Here is a 12,108-nt window from a genome sequence, read left to right as displayed (position 1 = left end):
AATATGTTACATGTCCATCAATAGATGAATAGATAAAACAATGTGATATTTATGTACAATGGAATACTACTCTGCCATAAACAGATAAAATCCAGTCATTTGTAGGGGAAATGGATATACCTTGAGATCACAGTGTTAACAATGTAACTAAGGCACATAAATTTAAATGACATGATTTTTCTTATATGAAAAACTCTCCTTGTGTCTGTCTCTGTCTTTGTCTCTGTCTCTGTCTCTCTCGATCATGACCTCACACTTGCCAGGCAGGTGCTGTGCCTCTAAGTTTTATCTCTGGCCCAAACATAAGTGATTATTCCCCCCCTCAATTTTTATGGGTACCGGGAATCAAATTCAGGACCTCATGCTTGCCAAGCAACATTGCACCACTAATCCATATCCCTGGCCCCTATAATGTCTTATAAGATAAAAAAAAGAATTGGATGGTGGAAAAATAAAAGGGGGATAGAGGGAAAGGAGAAAGGAATTGAAATACATATCTACCAATTTCATACAATGAACGTTATAATTATGTTCTGAAAATGTATTGATAAAAGTTAAAAAAAGATTTTTTTGCTTGTACTAATTTATCTTGGCAATCTTTTTATGCCACTGCATGCTTTTCTACTACAAAAACCACTTCCATAGTATTCTATATGATGGCTGTCCTTATTTATTTAGCTTTCTACCATTCTTGGTTTTATATTTGCCCTAATATGTGACAGGGAATAGTCTTGTGTAAAAATTATGGGATACAATTTTAGAAGCAGACTAGCAGATATAAGAATATGCACAATAAAGCCTTGATAAATACTGAAAAATTATACTTTGAAGGGTGTTATGATTTACAATCTCATTAATAGAGTCTGCTTCCTTACATCTTATCAAAATAAAGTATTGTTCTGACTTTTCATTTACACTTACTGGATAAGTTAAGAGATAGGACTCATTGAAATTTTTGCACATTCCTAGCTACAGTGGAATTTCAGCATATTTGAAAATAATTACATATTTTTCTGTGAGTTCCCTTATCTATATTTAGTAGATTCAGTTTTCAGTTCTTTTAGTTATCAGGGATCTTTTATACTGGTTAGTAACTATTTACTAAAGATGCTGGAGATATGCTTTTTAGTTTCTCAGCTTTGACTTTTATCTTGAATTATGCTCCTCATTATGCAAAATGTTTGAACATTATCATATACAGCCGAATGCTTCAACTTTATGGCTTTATGTGTTTCTTTATATGGGTTCTTTAACGTTAAAGCATAAAGCTCTCTAAATGCTACATTTCCCTAATATCTATATTATTATTACTTTTACTTTATAGCTATTAATGGGGCAGTGTGATAATTTGAATTATCATAATGTAATAGTTGTGATAATTGTACATATAATAAAAATTGATAAATGTATAATGTGTAATGATCTGATCAGATAAATTATCATTTCTGTCTTTTTAAACAGTAAAAACTTATTATGCATATATTTATGGGATACAATGTACTATTTCGATACATGTATATAATGCAAACTGATCAAATCAGGGTCACTAGTAATTTTACCTATGTAGTTTTAAGTGTGTTATTGAGCGTGATTCTTAATCTGTTTGTAAATAACTAGCCTGTTAGTCCAACATCATTTATTGAATTGTTTGGCCTTTCTTTCAAATTCGATATATCACCTGCTTTATCTTTTCAGGTTAATCTTTTTCTATTCATAACCAGTACCATATTACTCCTGATATTTAGAATGATCGAGCAAGCTCTTCCTCATTAGTCCTCGTTATAAAATTGTACATGGTATTTTGTTTCATTTGAAGATATCCTTTCAGGGTCTTCATTGGGAATTGTATCATATTCATATGAAAGTTTACAGAGAAGTGATAGATTTTCTATTGCATCTTTCCATCCAGAAACATAGTTTGCCCTTCTATAACTTCATAGAAGTTTCATAGGAACTTTCATATTTTCTGTTGTAAAAGCTTAGAGAAACCTTTTGTTGTATTATACGTCTCATTGGATTATAAACGTATTATATATCTCATTGGATTATAAATGTATTTTATATCTCATTGGATTATAAATGTATTATATATCTCATTGGATTTGATTATGAACATATAAATTTCTTTGTTACAGTAGAACCTTTACATTTATTATAATTGGTTATTTGAGATACTAAATGAGATTACTTCTTCCTTGATCTTGTGTTTTCTAAATTATTTATTAGTAGAGTCTCCTTGGTATACTAAATGGATAATTTTCTTTTTTTAGTGCTGGGTGTTCAACCAGGGCTTCATGTATGTTAAGTATGTGTTTTACCACTGAGCTGTACCCTGTAACCTCTAGACTACTCACACTGATAACAATCGTTTAGTCTTTCTGTTTTCAATATTTGTACTAATTTTTCCCCACTATTTTAATTTTTTAAAAATTTCATGTAATAGCTATTTTTTTGAGTTAGAAGTCTTGTTTTGATGATAATTTTCTAAATACTTAGGGTTTTTTAGGTATAAAAATACTTAGCATCTGTGCTTGACAGTATATGTTAAACAGGCATTTAAAGTTTTTTTTTTTTTTTTTTTTTTTTTGTAATACCAGGGATCAAACTCACAACCTCTTCTTTTGAAACATATTTTCTCCGTCTATATGAGAATCCCTATTGGTCTGCAAGTTGGTGCAAAACTCCAGTTCTTCATGGTAACTTCTCAGGTGATGGTAAAAATGTGATTTGGTGTTATGGTAGCTTGACTTCTAAAAATAAGCTCCCGGATACCTCTGAACTCACAAGTGCTTTCCTTCTTATTTTTTATTTGTTTTGTTCCATAGTCATCCCAGTAATCTCAAATTTCCAAGTTCTTAGGATACTCATAATTCTGATTAGGGGAAAAAATAAGACTTTGGTTTTGTTTTAAATAATTACAAGATGCTGCCTTTGTAATTACTAAAATACTTCTATGAGTGCTATTATTTAGTTAATTACCTAAGACATTGTATTGTTGCCCACCTTCCTTTGACCATGAATCTTTTCCTGGGGTTTTACTGGGTAAAACCATTATGTTTTATTTGTCTACTACAAAGCCTCTGAGTGAAATCTGGACTCTTACTCTAGTCTACAGATTTTATTTGTTGCACTATTTGGATATGTTTTATTTATCTGCTGACATTGATTCCTTTACAATTTCGAGATTTGATAATCTATTACTTCTAAAAATCCCGAATATCCTGACATGCTGGAAAACCTTACTTCCAATGCTGTTATGCATTTTCTAATTTGTTTCCTTTGTATCTGATTTATTTGCACACATACTATATGTTGTATTTTTAAAAATCAATTCTTATTCTTGGTTAAGGATGTTGTAATCTAGTTCTATTAATCCACTCGAGAACTGAATAGAAATGGGATAGAAAGTAACTAAATGCAGCATCTTGTAATTATTTAAAACAAAGGTTTATTTTTCCTCACTCTGTAAGGTTTCGTGTTAGTTTTTCATTGCTGAGACACAATACGGATGCCCACAATTTAAAGGAGGAAAAACTATTAATTGACTCAAGAACCTAACAGAAAGTGGATAAGAAATAATCATGAACAGCATCTTATTATTATTATTTAAAATGAAGATTATTTCTAACTATATAATGCTTTGTCTTATTTACTTTCTCATTGCTGAGACTCAATGCCCCACACTCACAATTTAAAGGAGCTGAGGAAAGGAGCTGGTTCACAGTTTTTCGAGGTTTCACTCAATAGTCAGCTGGCCCCAAGGCAGGGCAGCATGGCAGAGAGGAATGGCAGAGGAGAGCAGAAGCAGAGATGGACATCAAGGAAGGAGGAAAATGTACCCTCCCAGGCAGTGCCCCCAGTGAGTCAGCGTCTCATTCCATGCTGCACCTCCCGACATTACACTCAGGTATACATTCATCAGTGGACTAATCTATACTGATGAATATCACATCCCCATTATCCAATCACTCTCCTAAAGCTTCACATATGATCACATGAGGCTTTGGGGGGCCATTCTGCTACCAACCGTAACAGGCTTATACAATGCATGAAAAATGGGTGGAGGAAAAGCATTATTCTTAATTCAGTCATGGTAGTTACCGTTAATATTTAGATACAATAACTTTTAGGCTTCTAATATGTGTTTTAAAATTGTGATTGTATCCTTTATAGCATTGTGTATTTATTTTTTCAATTACCAGTTTGTTTTATTTTTAAATTTTATTTTGAAAGCAGTAAAAATAGAACAAGACAGAACAAAGCCAATCGACACAATGCAGTGAAATCAGTACAGATCTTGAGAGTAGGGTACTAGGATGGTAGTAATAGGTACTATGGTATATCTCGTTATCTTCACAATAGTTGTCCAGTCAATTAGGTATAGTGAAATCAAACCAAAAAGAGAACATTATAAAACCAATTGAGAGTACTGAATAGAGCAAAAGAAACATAACAAGTGAAAACAACCTTTGCCTTCAAACAGAAGATAGAAGGAAATCCCCATATTTGCTATATTGCATATGGTCATGCTCCCAAGAGATGCTGAGACATCTATCCCCAGTAGTTACAGGGGGGCAAGGTTTGATTCTCAGCCCGCGCTCAGCTAGGTTCACGGGAGCTGCTGGTTCTCTTCCTGGCAGAGACACTTCTAATTACCAGTTTAACAGCTTTCTTTATCATTAGAATGACTCATGGTTAAATTGTTATGAGTCAGCTATGATGGGCACATGCCCGTAAGTCCCAGTTATTCCAGAGGCTGAGATGCAAGGATCACTTGAGCCCGGACATTCAGGGCCAATTTAGATAACACCTTGGGATCACAACTCAATAAACAAAGAAAATAGAACAACAAAGTACCCTACAAAAATCTTAAATACTATGACATTGGATTAATTTGATGTCTGGCTCCTTTATTTTTTTAAGAAGGAACTTTTATTGCACACATTATTTACAGTTTTGACATGATTAAGTACAGGATAAAATACACGGGCCCTAAATGACTCTGTTAGTGAGTTTTCATAAATGTTTATATTCAAGCAGTGATGTGTGTGAGATGTTAAATGAAGCCGGTGGTTGTTGCTTGATGGAGTCATAGTAGATGGAATCATGTCTCAGTCACTCTTCTGTTTTTTTCTTTTTCCTAAGAGACAGTGGTACCTCAGGTTACATGGGCTCTAAGCCTCAGGGCCCTGGGTTCCCTTCTCTCTTGTTCTAGTTTACTAATGGAGCTCTTGTTCATTTCATTTCTCTGGGTTTCATTTTTTCCCTCTCTTTTCATTCTCACTTATGTATTTAAGCCTTCTTAAACAATTGTAGAAGATTCATATCATTCTCCCTACCTAAATTTATCTGGCCCTTGGTTGCCAGCTCAATCATCCCAGAACATTGAGCCTCAAATATTGCTGCTAGAAATATTTTAAAGGGATTTTAATGAACCTTGATCTTGACATTTATGGCTTTCCATTCTCTTTCAGTCTTATTTTTCATTATCTCTTTCATCACGTCAGCCAACTACTTGTCATCTTTGTATTTAACACAATTTTCTGTTACTCTGTGCTTTACTTATAATCTTGCCTTTTCTAGAATGATTTTTGCTCCTCTATGATTTAATATTCTAAATTTTACCTATCCTTCAAGATCCAGTTTAAATGCAATTTCTTTCACAAAACTTTCTCTGTTAGTTCTTGCAAAATAATCTTTCCTCTGAGTCATTACAGTGCCTTATTATATATTTTGTTTTGAATATTATTTTCTACATGGAATTGTAATTCATTGTCTGTCTCAATTTCCTTCCTGAATGAGAATTTCCTTGAGAGAAAATTCCCAGTTTTAAAATTTTCACTTTTTCAAGACTTGCATATAGCAAAATCTCAGTAAATAAATACTTGTTGGAGAAAAGATTTGAGATCTGAAGCAAAAGATATTACTTACTCTAATTATTGGGAAAATATGTAGCATTGTGTTTTGCAAATCAACTTTATACATTGAGACAAATGGCACATTGGTTTAAGAGGTTAAATCATTGATGTATTTCTATGGACTATTCTGATGTATCTTCCAGGTCACCTCTGGGTTGAGATAATGCAGATGTTTTAGAACTTAAAATAGAGACACTTAAGTCAATAGGAAACAATTCTGTTACTGCTGCAAATGTATACAAAATGGAATTAGCACATATCTGTGACATGTGATTTATATAGTGAATGTTTAAATAAAGGATGTATTGCAGTGAAAAGACTGCTATTAATCACCTCAAAATTCTCCACTTCAAACATAGTTATCCTGGTGGGGCTGGGGATTTTTAGCTCAGCGCGTAAGCGCCCTCCTGGCAAGTGCGAGGTCATGAGTTCAATCCCTGGTATTAAAAACAAAACAAAACAAAACAAAACAAAACAAAACATAGTTATCCCATAATTGCTGCCACTTGTGAAGCAGTCCTAGAAGTTCTCTTTCAGGAGTATGCTTATGAGGTGTGATTAAAAATAAGTGCATGAGTGCTATCGAAAGGACGGGCAACCGTATAAAAACATTACAGTGTATTCTCCACATCATTCACCAGATCTGACACTCTGTGACTTCTGGATCTTCCCTAAAGTTGAAATGACCATGAAACATGAAGGTTTTAAATGAGGCCATCTATGCTATCAAAACACTGCAAGTAAAGACTTTAATGGAACAAGAGTTTCACAACTACTTCTGGAAGCGGTGAGAATGATGGGATAAATTTGTTTGAAATGAGAGAGTATTTTGAAGCAAATGAACGACATGATGTCCTTTATAATAATAAAAATTTAAAAATTTATACAGTCACTGTATTTTTCAATCATGTCTTGTGTAGTTCTTCAGGCATATTTAAGGTCATATTTCTATTGGCTTGACCTCGGTTGACTATGAGTAGACTTTTTAAGTAAGTATTAAAAATCACAGAGTTCTATTTTCTCATATGCTTAAATGGTAGATTTTAAGGTTAGAGTCCATTCTTTAGGATGATTTTATATTTGCAAATGTGTGTGTGCACATACTTCATATGTTATACAATCATATTGGTGAAATTGTTTTTTTTTAAATTTTATTTAAGCAGAAAAAGAAAATAAAGCAGAAAAAGGGTACAAGTTATACAGAATTTCAGAAAAAAAATAAACAGTAGGAAATCACTAGTTAATGGATTACATATTGTCAAAATTAAAGCTTATATAGTGGACATTCAAACAGTGAGACCAAACAGTTCTGTTCAATGATCCAACAAAACTCAGTAATATCATTGTCTATCTTATACATTTAAATATACATGCAGTTATATCATTTAGAGCACTTTCTTTTCCTCTCTTTTGTACAATGACTATTACACATTTTGGGTTTTATTGCTCCCACAGTTCTTATTACTTTTTTTGGTAGAGAGAAAACCAAATGTTACATAACAGAACAGAGTCGGTCAAATCAAAAGGGTGGACATAATAGATAATGTAAAAACACAATACAAGGTGATCAACAATGGTTACCATAATGCCTCTTGCTATCTCTAATAGAGTTGCCTATATCATCAGTTATAATAAAATTGAACAAAACAGTAAAGAACGAAACCAACAAAACCAAAACATTGGAGACATTACAGGTCTTCAAAAGTAGATAATAGTCAACCAGAATGGGCGTCCTAATGAATCCCACTATCTTCACAGCTATTGCCTAAACTTTCGAACCTGGTACTATCAAGCAAAACAGAATAGAGGAACAAAACAAGATGATGAGAGCAATACAGGGCTCCAAATCAAGTTCATAGTAAATCAAAGTGGGTTACTATAATATATCCTACTATTTTTTTAAATTTATTTTTCCCTTAATTAAAAGGATAAAAATAAAAAAGTAAATAATAAAATGGAGATTGAGATAAAAGAGGGCATAACAACAAAACAGTGCAGATCAAAACATAACTATTTAAGCAAAATAGTGTTTCACCACAAGATAATCCTGACATAAAAGTAGTTACCATATTGTCTCTTTCCTTGAAATCTTTGAGTATAACTTCATATACTGTAGCATCAAATATATCAAAACAATGTAAAACCATTCAAGAGAATGACAGTATTACAGGGTATTTAGAATCAACTAACAGAAAATTAACAATGGTTTCTGTATAATCTCCTTGTCTATAAAAGTTTTTGTTTATACTATCACATATAATAAGATCCAATAAGATACAACATGTTAAGACCAATGGAAACAGAAGAGCAAAAGCTTGATGAGACTTCAAAACAAGATGATACTAAATCAGCATTACTTATTATGACATTGTTTTCTCCAAAATAGCTTTTCCTATCATCCAATCTTCTCTGCCTCATTCCTGTTGAGCTCTTTTTCTGTCATTAGTTGTCAGTTTGTTTTCTTCATTTCATTTTCTGCTCCATTCATTGTGGCCTCTCTGCCACTATTTCTGGATTCTTCGTATTTTTCTTTTTTAGAATATCCTGCAGTATTCTCTGTAGAGTTGAATTGGTGGTTGCATATTCCCCTAGTTCCTCTTTATCCTGGAAGCACCTTGTTTTCCCATCAATTTCCAGGGATAGTTGTGCAGGATATATCAATCTTGGCTGGAGGTTATTATCTTTCAAAGCTTGAATTATTTCCCCCCACGCTCTTCTTGATTTGATGGTTTGTGCCGAGAAGTCTGCTGTAATTCTGATGGGTGTTCCCTTGGAAGTGATCTGTTTCTTGTCTCTGACGGCTTTTAGTATTCTGTTCTTATGTTGGATTTCTGGTATTTTGATTATTATATGCCTGGGTGTAGCTCTGTTTGGGTTGTAGGTGGCTGGGGTCCTGAATGCTTCATACAACTGAGTATCTTTACCTTTTGCTAAATTAGGAAAATTCTCCTGGATTATTTCTGTGAGTAGCTTTTGTAGTTCATTTGTTTGTGTCCCTACCTCTTCTTTTATGTTCTTAATTCTTAAGTTATAGATCTTCTTATCATCTTCTAGTCTTTGTATTATTGCTGTTTGTTTCTTTGTTATTTTTAAGAAGTTTTTCATTTCATGCTCCCATATTACAAATCTGGCCTCCAGTTCAGATAATCTATCCTTAGTTTCTTTCAAGCTGTTATGCCAGCTTTCGATAGAGTTTTTAGTTTCCTGGTAATTGCTTTGAACCTGCTTCACGTATTCTATGCTTTCTCTATTTTCTCCATCAAACAATTCTCCCCCCTTTTTCTGTTCTTCCATTCCACCATCTGTTTTTTCTTGGGTGGTGCTTAGCATTTCTCTAACTATTCTGCTTATGTCTAGCTTCAGGTCATTAATAACTTCATTCCTGAACTCGTCTATGAGGCTCTGGAGATAGCGCTTTATGTCTATTGGTGCTGTGTCTGCTATTGTTTCTCAGGATTGGGGGCTGAGGGGCCTTTCTTGTTGCTCCCTCTTCCCATATTCTTTGTTCCTTATATATGCAAAAATATATAGGAGGCCCAACTTCCTTCCCTTTTGGCCACAGTCTGATTGAATTGCGCTGGCTAGGTGTTCCCGCCCACTGCAGCACACCAGGGAGTTACGGATGGGGCAGCCTATGTGGGCCCAGCCCCTCCAGGTCACCTTCAGGCGCTGGGACCTGGGTTCTGCTAGCCTACTGGGTCTCAGCCAGCAGCGTCACATAAGGTAGGCACTGCTCACCACTCCCGCTTGTGAGGGGGATATGTGACTGAAGTCACAAGAGTGCCCTGTTCCAGCAAGTCTGTCTGGTCCCAGAATGTCCTGTGTTGGAGCCTCTAGACCGTGGAAGAGTCCCACTTTCCCTCACTCACTGGAGGTCGATGCACAGCTCCCCACCCATCCCGCTCTCAACTCTGTTCACCGATTCCTGTTCTCAGAGCTTTCGTGCCTCTCTCTCCCTGCCGAGCCGATTCAGACGCAGCTGCGACAGCAGGAAACCCAAATCGCAGCTTCCAATGGTGCGGGCTCCAGCTTCCACGCTGAGGCTTTATCTGTTCCTGTTATAGCACCAGGATTGCATTCCCAGTTGGTTTCTCTCAGCCCAGTTCATTCTTGGGTCAGCAGGGCATATCTCCTCTTGCTTAGGATTCCTCACTCCGCACCATTCCTGGATTCTAAGCTGGGTCTTTCAGAGAGCCTCCGTAGCTGCTGCTATCTGTCTGCCATGTTCTTCCGGAAGTCCATATTGGTGAAATTGTAATGCAGTTTTTATTTTTAACCTTTCTCTGCCCTGCCTTTTACTATAGCCATTTAAATATGTAAAGCTCACTGTGAAGAGATATGGTCATTATATTGCTAGTCCTTCTAAAATGTTTATAAAAGATGTCACTTTCCTAATGGGAATTGGCATTGTTTTACCATCCTGCTTACTACCCAGGAAATAAAACAAATGTCCCCAAGCATGTAGTCTAAGTCATTATTCTTCAGCAGCATTTCAGAGATAGAAAATTTATCAACTCTAAGAGCTGAGTGTAAGAGGAAGACACGGAATCTTAGCCCAAACCTGGGAACTCATCATGGGGTACATGAACTCTGCAGCAGTCCCCATCTCATGCCCTATCCCCCCCCTCGCCTCTTGCACCATTCATGTGAATAAATCAGCCTCACAGATAGGGACACGACAGCAAAGAGTGCACCTGCAGTGTCGTGTGGTTGCTGCAGCTCACGGGGGGTTGCCAGGGAAGCAGTTTTAAAAAATCAAATGACAAAATCGTCAAGGTTTGGCTCCTTGTGAAATTTGCCTGTCAGAACAGATGATGCATTTGGGCATAGCATGCGCCCAGCTTCTTCTTCTGGCAGTTTCCCCTCATTGTCAAGGATTCACAGTTTTGCTGCAATTTATCTTTTAAAGGAGCTTTTCCTTTTGAATGTTTCTCCCTTGAATGTTACTCCAGACAAGTGAGAGATGATATTGAAAATCTCTTCTCAGGACTGGTTTGCTCTGGAGTCAGGCCAGATAGGACAACAAGCCTCTCTAGCACCACCCTCACTGCCCTCCCTAGCTTTCAGGGCCACAGCCCAGCCGCCCATCCTTCACTTGGAACTAGAAAGGGGTTTGTCATTGTCCAACAAGCCCTGGTCAGGTTAACTCAGAGAGCTCTAGGCTCTTACTGGAAATGGCCTGGAGAAGGTTGTGAATTTTGGAAATGCAGGAGGGCAATGAAAGTTGACCTAGAAGTGATGATAATGTACAACATGTGGGAACTGCTTGGTGTTCTAAAATCGTGGGAGACATTTTTTGTTTTCAATAGTGGGTGAGCAATTAAGGCTAGCACAAAATTTTCATCCAGAAATGTTCATTACCAGATGAACATGGACTTAAATTGAATATTGTGTCTGTCTCTTTACCAAAATCTTGAGAAAGTATTATTATTCCCATTTTATAGACGAAGCACCCAAAACGCAGAGGCAACATTGGGTAGGAAGGCAAGGCACCAGAAAGAAATCTCTAGATAGCATTTTACTGTCCAATCTCATAAGAGGGCAAAGAAATCCATCTCTGAAGTATCTGGCCTGACTTTCTTTGAAACAGCTGATGATAAAGTGGCAGGGTTAGACTTCCTGTGAAGGAAGAATTTATATATACCAAAGAAAGCAATATCTCTTAAAGTTTGGTGTCTCAGATACAAGCAGAGCTGCTCATGTAGTTTTATTTCATAGCTAAATGATAGTAGTGAGCAGGATAAAAGTTCTAATTTAAGATTGTTCCCTTATTCCCCAGCTATGATGAAACAAGGGTCATTTACCTTTTGCCTTAATAGACTGTGCTATGCAGGTATCCAGGGACAGAAAAAGTCCCAATTAAAAGGGTATTGATTGCTCATAAATTAATGTCATCCATGCAGAATTAATGGTCACTGAACTTCTTTCAATGATTTTTATTGCAAGACTCCTCAGCCCTTGTATTTTGCTCGTTAAATAGTCTACTGTAATTGTATGGGAGATTCTCTTGCTACTAACATGTAGCTTTCAATTTCATTCTAGTTAGCACTATTAGTCATTGCAAATGCAAGTCAGCAAAACCTAACTAACACAAATGTTTTCTCTTAACTACTCCCCAAGATAATTTAACTATCCTTTATTCTTCTAAGCCCAAAGCAGATAAACATCATTAGATAAACTGAACAAAGAA

The 12,108-nt window shown here is 35.8% G+C and overlaps 1 long non-coding RNA gene across 1 annotated transcript in view; it reads left to right on the top strand.

Moving 5' to 3' along the window:
• Positions 1-2,428: 2,428 nt before the first annotated feature.
• Positions 2,429-12,108, top strand: part of LOC111755999 (uncharacterized) — a 163,489-nt gene continuing 153,809 nt past the window's right edge. The window contains exon 1 of the long non-coding RNA XR_002790507.2: positions 2,429-2,708. This is a non-coding gene — a long non-coding RNA (uncharacterized LOC111755999). The remainder of the gene's footprint in view (positions 2,709-12,108) is intronic.

Source organism: Cavia porcellus, unplaced genomic scaffold (genome assembly GCF_034190915.1).
Source record: "Cavia porcellus strain 051 isolate PalLab524CR breed Dunkin Hartley unplaced genomic scaffold, mCavPor4.1 scaffold_7, whole genome shotgun sequence".
NCBI classification, from domain to species: Eukaryota; Metazoa; Chordata; class Mammalia; order Rodentia; family Caviidae; genus Cavia; species Cavia porcellus.
Note: the sequence above shows the minus strand (reverse complement) of the source record. Positions and strands in the feature narration are given on the sequence as shown.